The sequence below is a fragment of the Carettochelys insculpta genome, chromosome 7 (genome assembly GCF_033958435.1).
Source record: "Carettochelys insculpta isolate YL-2023 chromosome 7, ASM3395843v1, whole genome shotgun sequence".
Taxonomy (NCBI): Eukaryota; Metazoa; Chordata; order Testudines; family Carettochelyidae; genus Carettochelys; species Carettochelys insculpta.
Window position 1 is genome coordinate 889,969 of NC_134143.1, and position 11,907 is coordinate 901,875.

Here is an 11,907-nt window from a genome sequence, read left to right on the forward strand (position 1 = left end):
TGGCCGAGTCCTGCGCCCAGGCGTAACCCTGCTGCAACTCCTTGACCTGACCACTGATGTGGTGAGGGGTGCGGGCAGGGTGACCGCGGGTGGTCAGGCTCTTGGCCAGCTGGGGAACACGTCTGCGTTCTGCTGCTTGCTCCCCATTACGTGGAGCACCTTCTCCTCACTCAGAGCCCCAGAGGTCACGGAGCTCAGAGTCAGTCCAGGAAGTGCTCCTAACAGCCGACTGCCGCCATTGCGGACCCCACTATTTTGAAGTAGAGGGACGTGGAATGTCTACACACGTCCTACTTCGATGACAGATGTCGACGTAGGGCTCTGTTCCCATCTTCTCATAGGAGCTGCAGTTTTGACATCACACTGGCTAACATCGGTTGCAGCTTTGAAGTAGCGTGTCTCACGTGGAGATGTGGCACATGCTATTTCGAAGCTGTGCTTGCTACTTCCATCTCGCTTTCTCGTGTAGACGCACCTTCTGTGTTCTTTCCAAATAACTACAAATTGCCCCGTGTGCCCTTTCCATGTGAGAGCCATCTAGTGACTGACACTCACCTTTCCACTGCCCTGGCGAGACGGGCGGCAGGAATGAAGAATCAGAACATTCCAAGCAGAAATCTCCATCCCTCCATTGAACACAAACCATCACTGCCCCTGTCCAATAACACTTTTCCCATCACACTTTTGAACCCGCAATCTCTTGTCCTCATGTAAGTGAATAACAAGAGCTCCTCATTTCCTCACCATCCCCTGGATAGTTGGAGCTGATTTGTACACCCAGTGCCCACCTGGAGCCCATGCAGAAAGATGTGAATCTACCGAGCACTGAAGAGGGACACTCAGCTGGGGAGAGGATTTGTTCTGTCCTCCTTGTGCAGGTGGGAATAGAGACAAAGAGAAGAAAATCCTCTTCCACTCTCTGAAGATGATGGAAATACCAGTTTGTACAAGAGATGAGAACAAGAACACACATTTCCTGCCTTAGGCCAGGACGTCAGCGACAGGTGTTTGAGAATTGCTCAATCAGCTGAAAACATGAGTGCAAGAAGGGAAGCGCCCAGCATGGGGCTTGAACCCATGACCCTGAGATTAAGAGTCTCATGCTCTACCAACTGAGCTAGCCAGGCCACAAGGGTTAAAGTGTCTCATGACCTATCACTGAGGAGAAGGAGTCAAATCTGCATGTCAGGTGAGTCAAAGACAAATGTGTGTGGCAAAGTGCTCACAAGGGCCAGACTCCAGTCTTTCTTCTTGGGGCTGCCGGAGGTGAGATGCAAAGAAAACAGACTGTTGGAGTGAATCTTGGCCAAGCCTCTCACTGCTGCTGCGAGCTCTCCCGCACACCTCACACACCTACGGCCATTTCTGCACAACAAATTAACGCTGACACCGTTTCCCCCAGCGCAGAGCCGGTGCAGGCAGTCGAACACGTTTCTTTTTCATTCAGAGAGAACACGCAGGTGAAGAGAGTTTTCCGTGGGAAATTGCCTGTTAGTGACTCTCCAGAGAAAGGGGCATTAGTGGCTCACAGGCGGTTGTGCTTTACAACGCTGGGCGAAGGGAGCAGAAAGAGGGACCTGATTCACTCACCCTTCAGTTCCACTGGGGAGGGCAGAACCCTAACCGAGTGTTTCCTGCCTTCAATGTGCCCAGCACCGGGTGGATCAGGCTCTGACCTGCCCCAGATGAACGTCGGTCGCCCAGCGCAGTTAGTTATGGGGCAGGAGAACGGGACAAAGAGGCTCCTCCTCATGCTCGTTTTCCTCACCCTGATTCCTCTCCAGCCTCGTGGGCAGAGCTGAGGAAGGAGAGTCCCTGAGGCAAAGCCCCGGGGGTGTCTGAGATGTCACCTGCCCTGCAGCCTGTCCCGCGTGGCTGTTGTCATGGCCTCTCTGTGAGGTCATCACCTTCCAACTTCTTTTAACCAATCAGCTGAGGTGCTGTAAGAGGCCCCTGTGATGTCACTCCCACACCTACCTGTACCCTGCAGGGTTCATGTCCTGCCCCTGGCAGCCCCTTTGCATGGCTGAGCTTCCACCCCTGTGTCACCCCCACTCACTCAGGGACATTCTGGGGCTCAACTCGGCTGCGCATGGGAACACCAGAGGCTGCTCTGTGCCACAGGCTGTTTGCAGAGATCATCTCGTCTGACCTCCTTGCACATCACAGGCCTCCTGTATGGCACAGTCGGGAGCAGGGCACCAAAGCGCACACCAGACAAGCACTTGGTCTGCACTGGAAGGTGCCTAGGGCTAGAGAAAGCCCCATATCCTGGGGCATCTGGAGGACATTAATGCAGTGACCAGAAAGGAAAGGACCCAAAGTCCACTCTTGTGGGTCTGCATCATAATTCACATGCAGAACATCTCTGTGTTCAGGTCTGCACATTTCACAGTTTTATATCTCTCTCAAGCTGAAATTGAATTCTTTGAGCAGTGAGTTCTACAATTCCTAATCGGGCCAGAGTAATGAACAATAGATAGATAGATAGATAGACACCAAAAATCCATCAATCTATCTATCTAATTGGGAATACAACTATATGTCATAAAATTCCTTCCCTTTAATTTTAATTAAATTGAATTCCCCTTTAATTGCACCAAGGGAGATTTCAGTTGGACATTAGGAAATATTTCCTATCAGGGCAGTTAAGCACTGGAATAAAATGCCTTGGGTAAAGGCAAAATCTCCATCTTTGGAGATATTTTAGAAGTTGGAGAAATATCCAGCGGAGAATACCTAGACCAAGGGTAAGGAAACTTTTTACTTTGGTCCCCACTTTTCATCTCTGAAATTAGGAGCTACCGCACAACCTCTCGAATGTGATCAGAACCTACAGAAATTTCAGTGATGTTCACAGGCTTAAACGCCCATTTGGGAGTGTGAAAGAAAACAAGTCTGTAAAATAGAAGAACTTTATTCATCAGTGTATAAATGTGATGACACAGACATAGAAACAGTAACAGATTTCATCATTTTTCATTACATGGATGAGCCTGAGACCCAGCAGGTAACTGGGCTGTGCCCCCCTTATGAAATTTCATGCCCCCTGAGGTTTGCTCACCCCACGATAGATGGTGCTTGGCCCCGCCATGAGGGAAGGGGACTAGACTTGATGACCACTTCAGGTCTCTTCAATTCTAGAGCCCTATGAGTCTGTGACTCCCACTGGCCCTGGCCCTCGCCCTGCTTCACTTCTAAAGACTTTTGAATTTCTATGCCCTGCTCCTTAGCCTTGGAGTGTCAAGTATTCTCTTTAGTGGCCGGCACATCCTCTGCAGCCCCAGGGGAGGCACTGAAGGGGGAACTCATATCTGCCCTTGACTGCAGGAATTGCCCCTGCGTTTCCCATTGGCCAGGAAGGGGGAACCGCAGCCAATAGGAAGTGGTGTGTGGTGCCTACGAATGGCAGGGAGTGCACGGAGCCACTTTCCCCTCACCCCCAGGAGCTGCTGCTAGTGGGAGGTGAACCTGCTTTAACCCACTGCGCCACCCCATGGCTGCACCAGAGTTTGATATGCCCCAATCTACGCTGCTGCACAAGGGATACTGCAGCTACCCAATGCACTGCAGCCCCTGGAGGGTTTGCTGGAGGCAAAGGGCTGTCTAAGCAGAGTCCCTGACCCTGTACATCAGGTCTGGCATCCCCAGGGCCTCTCTGTTCCCTGCCAGCATGGCCCACACAGCACAGAAGGAACACAGGGCTGAGACTGGGGACTCAGGTGCCCGGCTGCCGTTGCAATGAATGGAATGAAACGGGAAATGCTGAGGTGCCCTATGCAGCAGTGCAGTCAGCATATGGGTAAGGACGGCCCTGCCACCGGATACTTAGCTGGCAGAGAGCAATCTAGAGCTCTGATAGGAGGAGACACCAGCATGCACATGTGGTGAGGCTGGCCAGCCTGTTGGAAAGGGGCTTTGGCCATCTCCATCCCTCCCCTCGCTTGGCTACTTACTTCATAGGGTGTCATAAGGAGGAGGGAGAAAACTTGCTCTTCTTGGCCTCTGAGGATAGAACAAGAGGCAATGGGCTTAAGCTGCAGCAGGGGAGGTTTAGGCTGGACATTAGGAAAAAGTTCCTAAGTGTCAGGGTGGTCAAACACTGGAATAAATTTCCTGGGGAGGTTGTGGATTCTCCATCTCTGGAGATATTTAAGAACAGGTTACAGAGCCGTCTGTCAGGGATGGTTTAGACAGTACTTGGTCCTGCCATTGGGGCAGGGGGCTGGACTCGATGGCCTCTCAAAGTCCCTTCCAGTCCTAGTGTCCTATGATTCTATCACTGATTCACCTGACTGAGAAGCACTTGGGCCCTGGACACAGCCTGACCAGCCTTTCCCCATCCCAGGAGATGATGTTGATCACAAGGTTCTTGTCCAGTCCTCATTGTGTTGACCTGACGGACAAAATTCTTGCGGTCCAAATACACCCCACCGGGGCAGGGTCTCCAGCCCATGAGGCGGAGGAAGGCTTAATAGTCACCACCTCTACAAAAGGGACAGGCTTCCAAGTGGGTCTGGACCAGGTGAGGCTGGGGCTTGCCTGGACCCAGCTTCTCAAAAAACAAAGCCAGCCCCCCATAAGCTCGCACTGCACCGCACACTACCCCAGGAAGGGGCAGCAGGAGCACCCTGCCAAGTGGCACCTGCCCTCCACAGCAGCTCCAGTGGTTTTCTCTGCTCTCCATTTCCTCCCCAGTTCTGCTGGCCTCAAAGCTCTAGGAATCAGGGAAGTCATAAACACAGGAGACCACTGCCCCAGCCAGTCATGGCCCCCAGCACTTCTGCAGAGGTTGTTGTGGAACTCTGCAAATCCTCTTCAGAGACATTCAAGTGTCTAAGTGTCTGGCTGTGCGACACAAATTAGTGCAGAGATGTTAAGGGTGGTGGGACCTCATTCCTCTGCTGGGTGGGTTGCTCAGCAGGAACTAAAAACCTTCTGAATAACTTTGGATTGCAACCTTTCCTCAAGATGTGATATCGAGTCTTCCCCCCAGCACTCCCTTCCTTCCCTTGGAGGTGGTGGGATTAGAAGGCCTCCAGGGCTCTGCTTTCTTAGTTTTCAGCTTTTAGCTACTGGATGAGGAAGAGTGGCCAGGCCAGTGGGTTGCTGAACCAGGGGACAGGCCAAGCCAGCAGGAACTGGTGGAGTGACAATAAAGTCAGAAGAAAGAAGGGGGCACTGCTCTCCCATTGCCTTGGAAGAAAAGGCTGCATAAAACCACTCTGAGGGAAATCCATCCCACAACCTCTTGCATGCAAAGCAACTGCTCTACCATTTGATCTAATTCCCCTCTGCTTAAAGAAAATTTCTGCCCCAGCCACCTCATTGTTGAGTCCATATGTCCCTGCAGCTCCCCTGGCTCCTTTCCAGAGATGACACTTGTAAAACCAGTTCCAAGCAGCCGGCTGGCTGAGCTGTTCAGACACAGCTACTAGGTGAGCCCTTGGGGCATCTTGATGAAGTGGCCTGGCTGCTTTGGATGGGGAGGTTCCAGCATGGATGGGGAGCTGTGCATGTCCAGCTGTGCAGGAGGGCTCTAAGGACATCCCTGCCTGCATCACAATGCCACTGCCTGGGGGTGCTGGTGCCTGGCAGCCTGGCTTTGCAGAGCCTGGTGTCCTCAAACCAGGTTCCGCTGCTGTATCACCTCCCTGGGCTCAGACTTTCATTGAGCTACCTGAGCAGGTGATCGACATGCAACAGGGGTGGCTCTGTGAACTGCAGAGGTCTGTAGCATACACTGCTTTGGCAGATGCACCATTTCTGAGAGCAGCGGCAGAGGAGATGATGGACAGTCAGTGTCTGTGGCAGGAGAGGTTCACATTGGGGCTCTGGGGCATATTTTTATACTTTTAATTACAGGCCATGTCTGTGATTTATTTCTCGAGCTGTTTTCAGAGTGCCCCATCTGGGTGTGTTTCCAAGTCAGAGCTGTTTGAAGCACCCACCTGGGTTGAGGGGTACGACCAATGAACGAGCAGCACCCACCCGGGCTGAGGGATTCAACCAATGAACTGAACATCCCTCCCTCTCCATGGCCTCCTACTCAGAAGATAAATAGTACATTAGTTTGCCACAGGAGGCAGGATCCAGACATTCGGCACAATGGGCTGCTGGACACGTTGGACTCTGGCCTCAACCAAGCACCCAACATTCCCTGGGGTCTGGCCAGCCCCAGCAGGGGAGTGTGCTGATGGGAGGGAGTGTGTGTGGGTTATAAGCCTGTGTGTACTTAGCTGGGTTAAATTGGCATAAAAGTGAGACCATGAACCGTTCGAGCTGTGCATGACTTTTGATTGGCTTTCTAATTGGTAACGATTCCAATGAAACCTGGTTTGGAAACAATTCACTCGTCGGTTACTTTGAAGTAACCAGCACAATGTCAAAATAGCGCATTGTGTCTGCTCGCACCATGCGCTATTTCAGTGTTAAAATCAACGTTAGGAGGTGAGACGTCAAAATCGCTATTCCTATCCAAAGATGGGAAAAGCCCCCGACTTCGACACTGAACGTCAAAGTAGGGCATGTGTCGACGATCCACGTCCCACTACTTCGAAATAGCAGGGTCCTCCATGGCAGCAATCAGCTGAGGGGTTGAGACGTGCTGTCCACCCCCTGCGGGGCTCTACGATCACTGAGCACAGCAGCCCTTAATGCACCATGGACCTGCATTTCCTGTGGCAGGAAGCTGAGAGCATGCAGGCAGCAGCACACACACGTGCTAGCCTGCAAGCCCTCTACGGACCTCAGCCCGAACACCCAGCACCAAGGCATCGAGCCAGCCCCCTGAGAGCCCCCAGGGCTCCCCCCCAAGGGGACTCAGGGACTCCCAGTACCCAAACGGGGGGACAAAAAGCAGCAGGGCCCCTGCTGGTTGGAGGCCTAGCTGTGAGACCTGTTGGGGCTCTGGGGTGAGGAGGACGTGCTCCATGTGATGGGGAGCAAGCAGCGGAAGGCAGAAGCATTGACCTGACTGGCCAAGGGCCTGGCCACCCAGAGTCACCCTGCCCACACTGCAGATCACGTCTGTAGCAAGGTGAAGGAGTTGCGGCAGGATTACACCCGGGACTGGGAGTCGACCAGCTGGTCTGGGGCTGCCCCCACCACTTTCCTCTTCTTACAGGGAGCTCAGGGATATCCTGATCCCCCAGAACACCTCCTCCCCCCAGACCACATTGGACACAGCAGCTGAGGAGTCCCAGCAGGCCTGGGATCTGGAGTCCATCCCAGAGGCCAACCTTGCACCCCAGGGCCCACCCGAGCAGCCATCCCTTGGGATGGAAGAGGAGGGATCCAGCACTAAGGAGGGGGGGCTCCTCATAGACCTCTCCTCTCAGAGCACCAGCCAGGCATCCACCCACCAGGGTACCCTCAACCGTGGCAGTGGAGGTTCAGGTACGTAACCTACAGGGCAAACACCTTTGTGCCACGGGGCGGGGGCACCAGACATGACCTGGAGCCCAAACACCCCCAGGGGACCCCGACCTGCAACTGCCCAGCCACAGCACGGTCCCAGGATGGCAGCATGGCCAACAGCACTCTGCTCAAATTTCCACACTTTATGGGTGCACATGGCCCAAGCTCAAAGACCCACCTGGCCCTGTGTGAGCCAGGGCTGCCCATTGCAACAGCCTGTCCCTGGAGCAAGGAGCTGGGACTTGGGGCTTGTGCCTCAGTGCTGTGAGCTGCACTCCAGCAAGCCCCTTGCTGCACTGCAGAGCTTGTCTACATGAGCCGGTGGCATCAACTCAGTTCCATTCTTATTACAGCAGCCCAGAGGCTTTCCAATTCAGGCTGGCCTGGATTCCCCCTCTGCCAGCTGCCAACTCCCCCAGGGAGCCACAGATCTGATCCCAGGGCAAGAGGCAAATCCCCTGGGACCATATCCCAGCCCCAGCTCCCTGCGTGGGGCAGACACAGCAGGGCTCACACTCAGCAGAAGAGCCGCCCTCGGCCCCAGCACACACTGTCTGTGCTGCCCAGGGAGTGAATTGCACTAAGGGAGCCTGTGAAGCGAAGGGGCCTCACCGCAGACCTGCAGCCCTCGCCAGTGCAGACGTGTGGTACCCCCCACTCCTGACCTACAGCCCCTAACAGCCCTGGGAAGCCTCTTACTCATGACTTGCAGCCCCTACCAGCCCAGCTCTGTGGTGCCCCTCACTTCCCACACGCTGTCCGGATACGGGGCCTGAGGGCACCTCTGAGCTGGGCCCCCAGTGCCAGTCCTGTCTACACAGCTCCACACTCCCTGCAGGTGAGTGACTGTCGTGAAGAGGATCCAAAGGGCAGCTGGTCCCTTTGAGAGGAGTCTGGGCCAGGGCTGCCTGTGGGATCTCCTGGAAAAGCCAAGAGCCCCTGGGAGGCCATTGACTGGCTGCCAAGTCCCCGGCCCTGCTCAAAGGTTTCACACAGGGAAAGCTGTAAAGTCAGCCCCACCCCCAGGGCACAGGGATTTGCACTGGGCTGGTAACAGAGCAAAGGGGTTGTGTGGAGGGTCACAAGTGGGGCTGAAGGGCAGAAGGAGACAGAAAGGCAAAATGTTCTTCTCGTTACGCTGCATCAAACACTCCCCCTGACGAGCTCCAGCTGGGGCAGCACAGCCCATCCCCCCTCCGTGAGAGACAGGAGATAACCCTGCCCCAGAGCTGGGCCCTCCTCGTCCCACCCCTGGGGTGTGAACAGGGAGAAAGGAGGGAGTGGGGAGCACAGAGTGAAAGTGAGGGGGGGACTCAGGCTGGGGGAGCAAAGGACGGGCAGGACTTCAGGCTCTGCTGGTGGGATCCTGGCACTGGGGCAGGTGGGGAGAGAGGAGGCTTCCCTCAGGCACAATGTCTGTGCTGGGGAATGGGAAGGGCTGGTTGTGGGCATCCATCACAGTGGTTCAGCCCCACAAAAGCTCAGCACTGGATAAATTAGGTCAGTAACCTTTAAAGTGCTGCAGGGCTGGTTTCTGGTTGAAGACACAGACTTATGCAGACACCTCTTTGTCAAAACCCACAGGTTAAAGTGGGGGGCACTATGGCTCAGCTGGCTAAAGCACCTGTTTAGTAAACAGGAGATCCTGGGTTCAACTCCCAGTGGTGCCTTGCTGCACATCTGTGGCAATGTTTCCCTACATCTGTCTGGGGAACAGAAGAGCCCTCCCTAAGCAATCGCAGTCATTGCTGGGGAAGGTGAAGGCTGATGGGAGAGGAGCATTGGAAAGCCTCCAGTCACAGACTAGAGCTCAGGCAAAGTCAGCTGGAACTGGTGTTGGGAAGGTGACTCCTCTGGCAGCAAGAAGAGAGGATGATCCTCCCAGCTCTGGGGCTGTCTGGGCAGGGCAGGAGAAGGAGAGTTACTCTCCTCTCACATCCCTTTGTCATTGACAAAACCCAAACAAGTTAGAAGAAAAGTCCCAGAAAGGCAGAACATGGCCAGGATGGTGGGGAAGCACATGGAGGTGTGGGCTGTGGGAAGAGAAGTACCTGCACAGCACAGCATGTACTGTGCCCCCTCTCACATCTTGCTCACAACTCTCCTGTTCATACATCCCAGAATCACGTTTGCTTTTTGTGCTACAGCATCACCCTGTTGATTCATATTTAGCTTGTGGTCCTGCAGTGAACCCTAAATCCATTTCTGCAGTTCTCCTTCCTAGACAGTCACTTCCTCACTGGGCCGCTTTCCATTTCAGATCACACTGACACACACAGGAGGGAGATGGGGGTTACCAGCTCCTCTTCCCAGCTGTGGTGTATCACACTCCCCTTGAAGCCCCAGTCATACTTCCTGAACGCAGCTGCAGCCCTCGGATCCAGCAGCTGAGCCTGTGAAGGGCTCCCCACAATTTCTTTCAGGCTCTCCAGCCCTGTGTGCCTGACAGAATGTCAATGGAATTGGAGGGATGGAAAAGTCTTGCCCCAAGAGCTCCTGTGGTGTAGTGGTTGTCACATTTGCTTAACATGTAAAAGGTCCCTTGCTCAAAAACAAGTAAAAGCCTCAACGTTTTCCTTATTCTCTCTCCCCTCACCTCCTTCTGCCCCCACCTGTCCCTCTAATAAGCCCAGCTCCTGTGTGACAGAAGATGGAGACCTCAGCTGAGCATTGCCTTTGCTGTGAACATGGGGAAGCTGCAGGAGATAAACCAGTCACTTCTAGGAGGCTTGAATCTTGGCCTCCCTGCCCTTGGAGGTTCTCCTGTGGAGGTCGGCTCTCCCTGCTGGCCTCCTCTGCTTGAGTTGCTGAAGGAAGAAGTGAGGCAGGAATGTAGGGGAAGAAGGAAGCCAAGCTGAGGAAGGAGGGCGGGGGGGAAGCTGAGTGCTTTAGGCCCATAAATGGAGCGCCACCCTTTCTTCTGCCAAAGCCTGTGGAGGTGAGGCTGCCTGAGGGAAGGAAGAATCCTGTGTCTGTCTCATGGCATGTCCGGGGTGGCTCATGGCAGCCCAGGAGCAGACATGGGTGTCGGAGTGGAAGGGAAAGAAGCAAAGCTGTGTCCAAGAGGGCAAGACCCGCCACTCCATTGTGGCAAAGCTGAGTGAGCAGAAGTGGGTTTGAGGGGGCTCCCTGTCAGCCTCAGGGAACTGAGAAGCACTGACCCTTTGCAGCTGAGCCAGAGGAGTGGTTCATAGTGTTGGGCATGGCTGGATGTGAGCCACTGGACACCACGAAGCCCCAGCCAGCTTGTGTAGGAGGCAGATCTGAGGCAATTGTCCTAAACAGAGGCGGTAAGGTAGGGGGGGAAAATGTTTGAATCATTCACATATTACAAGCTCATTTCTGTGTGTGCAGCCTTTCTATTTTGGGTGATGGCTGTGTCTGTCTGTCTGTCTGTCTGTCTGTCTGTGTTTCAGAACTTCTGCTCTGTCTCTGGGTCACACTCAAAGCCAGTTGGGCAACGCACTGCCTAGCTTGCTCAATGGCCCCTCCTGTGGCATCTCCTATCCAGTTGCCCCAATGAGAAAGCCAGGAATACAGCTGAAGGCTACGCAAGTAGCTCTGACCATGCCCATGCACAGAACCCAGAGCCTTCCAGGCCACATGCTGAACAGCTTTTGTCTGGGAAAAAGAAACCACAAATCTCATGGCAAAGGAAGACAAGAGGGAGCTGCATCTTCCCCAGCTTGTCTTCATTCCTGCTTCTTCTCTCTGGGGTAATTGTTCTCCAACCAGAGCACTGAGAAAAGCACCGAAAGACCCACCCCAGCTGTGGCTGGATCACGGAGAGACTTTCAGTCCTGCAAACTCCCCAGAACTGCTTGGAATCGGAAGGTTTGGGAGGCTTTGTGTGCCTGTGACCTGCCATTGAACAGCTCCCATCCTGTTCCGTTGTGTTCTCTTCAGAATAAACCTTTTGTTTCACACACTAAAGGGTTGGGTGGCCTGTGGGGTCAGAAGAACATTTTTGTATGTGAGCAGGGCGGTTAAACTGATTCTCACTGTCCCACACCTAGTTCCTGATTGGGAGTCAGAGAACTGGAATCAAATCAAGCCCTGAGAGTGGCCAGTGCCTTCAGCAGGGGCAACATCGAGCATTTCCAGGGAGGATGGACCCAGACTCACCAGAATCAGGACTCCAGGCATCTCTGGGCCCACTGCCTAGTTCTACAGCACCAGCCCATTGCCCCAACCCCTCCAGCCAGCTCAGCCAAACACCTGGATCCAGCAGGCCTGAGTCACCCTGCTCTCTCTCTCTCGCATGGGATGAGAGAGGGAAGCAGCACACAGAGCTTGCCAAGGCAGCGCTAGCAGGTGCCTCTGACCTTGAACTGTGACTGCAGGAAGCAGAGCCCTGAATGGTGACCTTCACACCTCCCCAGCTGCTCCTTACGCATTTGAACAGGCTGGTATTCTACGCTGGGCACCTCTCACCCTCAGCTGGCAGCATGTACTCTGCCCTCATTGCTTCCCTGGAGCTGCTCTTTT

General features: G+C 54.1%; 2 non-coding genes across 2 annotated transcripts; one reads left to right on the forward strand and one right to left on the reverse strand.

Annotated features, from left to right (window-relative positions):
- Window positions 1–1,054: 1,054 nt before the first annotated feature.
- On the reverse strand, window positions 1,055–1,127 carry TRNAK-CUU (transfer RNA lysine (anticodon CUU)). Its single transcript has one exon. It is a non-coding gene; the product is annotated as a tRNA-Lys (tRNA).
- A 7,888-nt stretch (window positions 1,128–9,015) lies between these two features.
- Window positions 9,016–9,089, forward strand: TRNAT-AGU (transfer RNA threonine (anticodon AGU)). Its single transcript has one exon. It is a non-coding gene; the product is annotated as a tRNA-Thr (tRNA).
- Window positions 9,090–11,907: the final 2,818 nt, after the last annotated feature.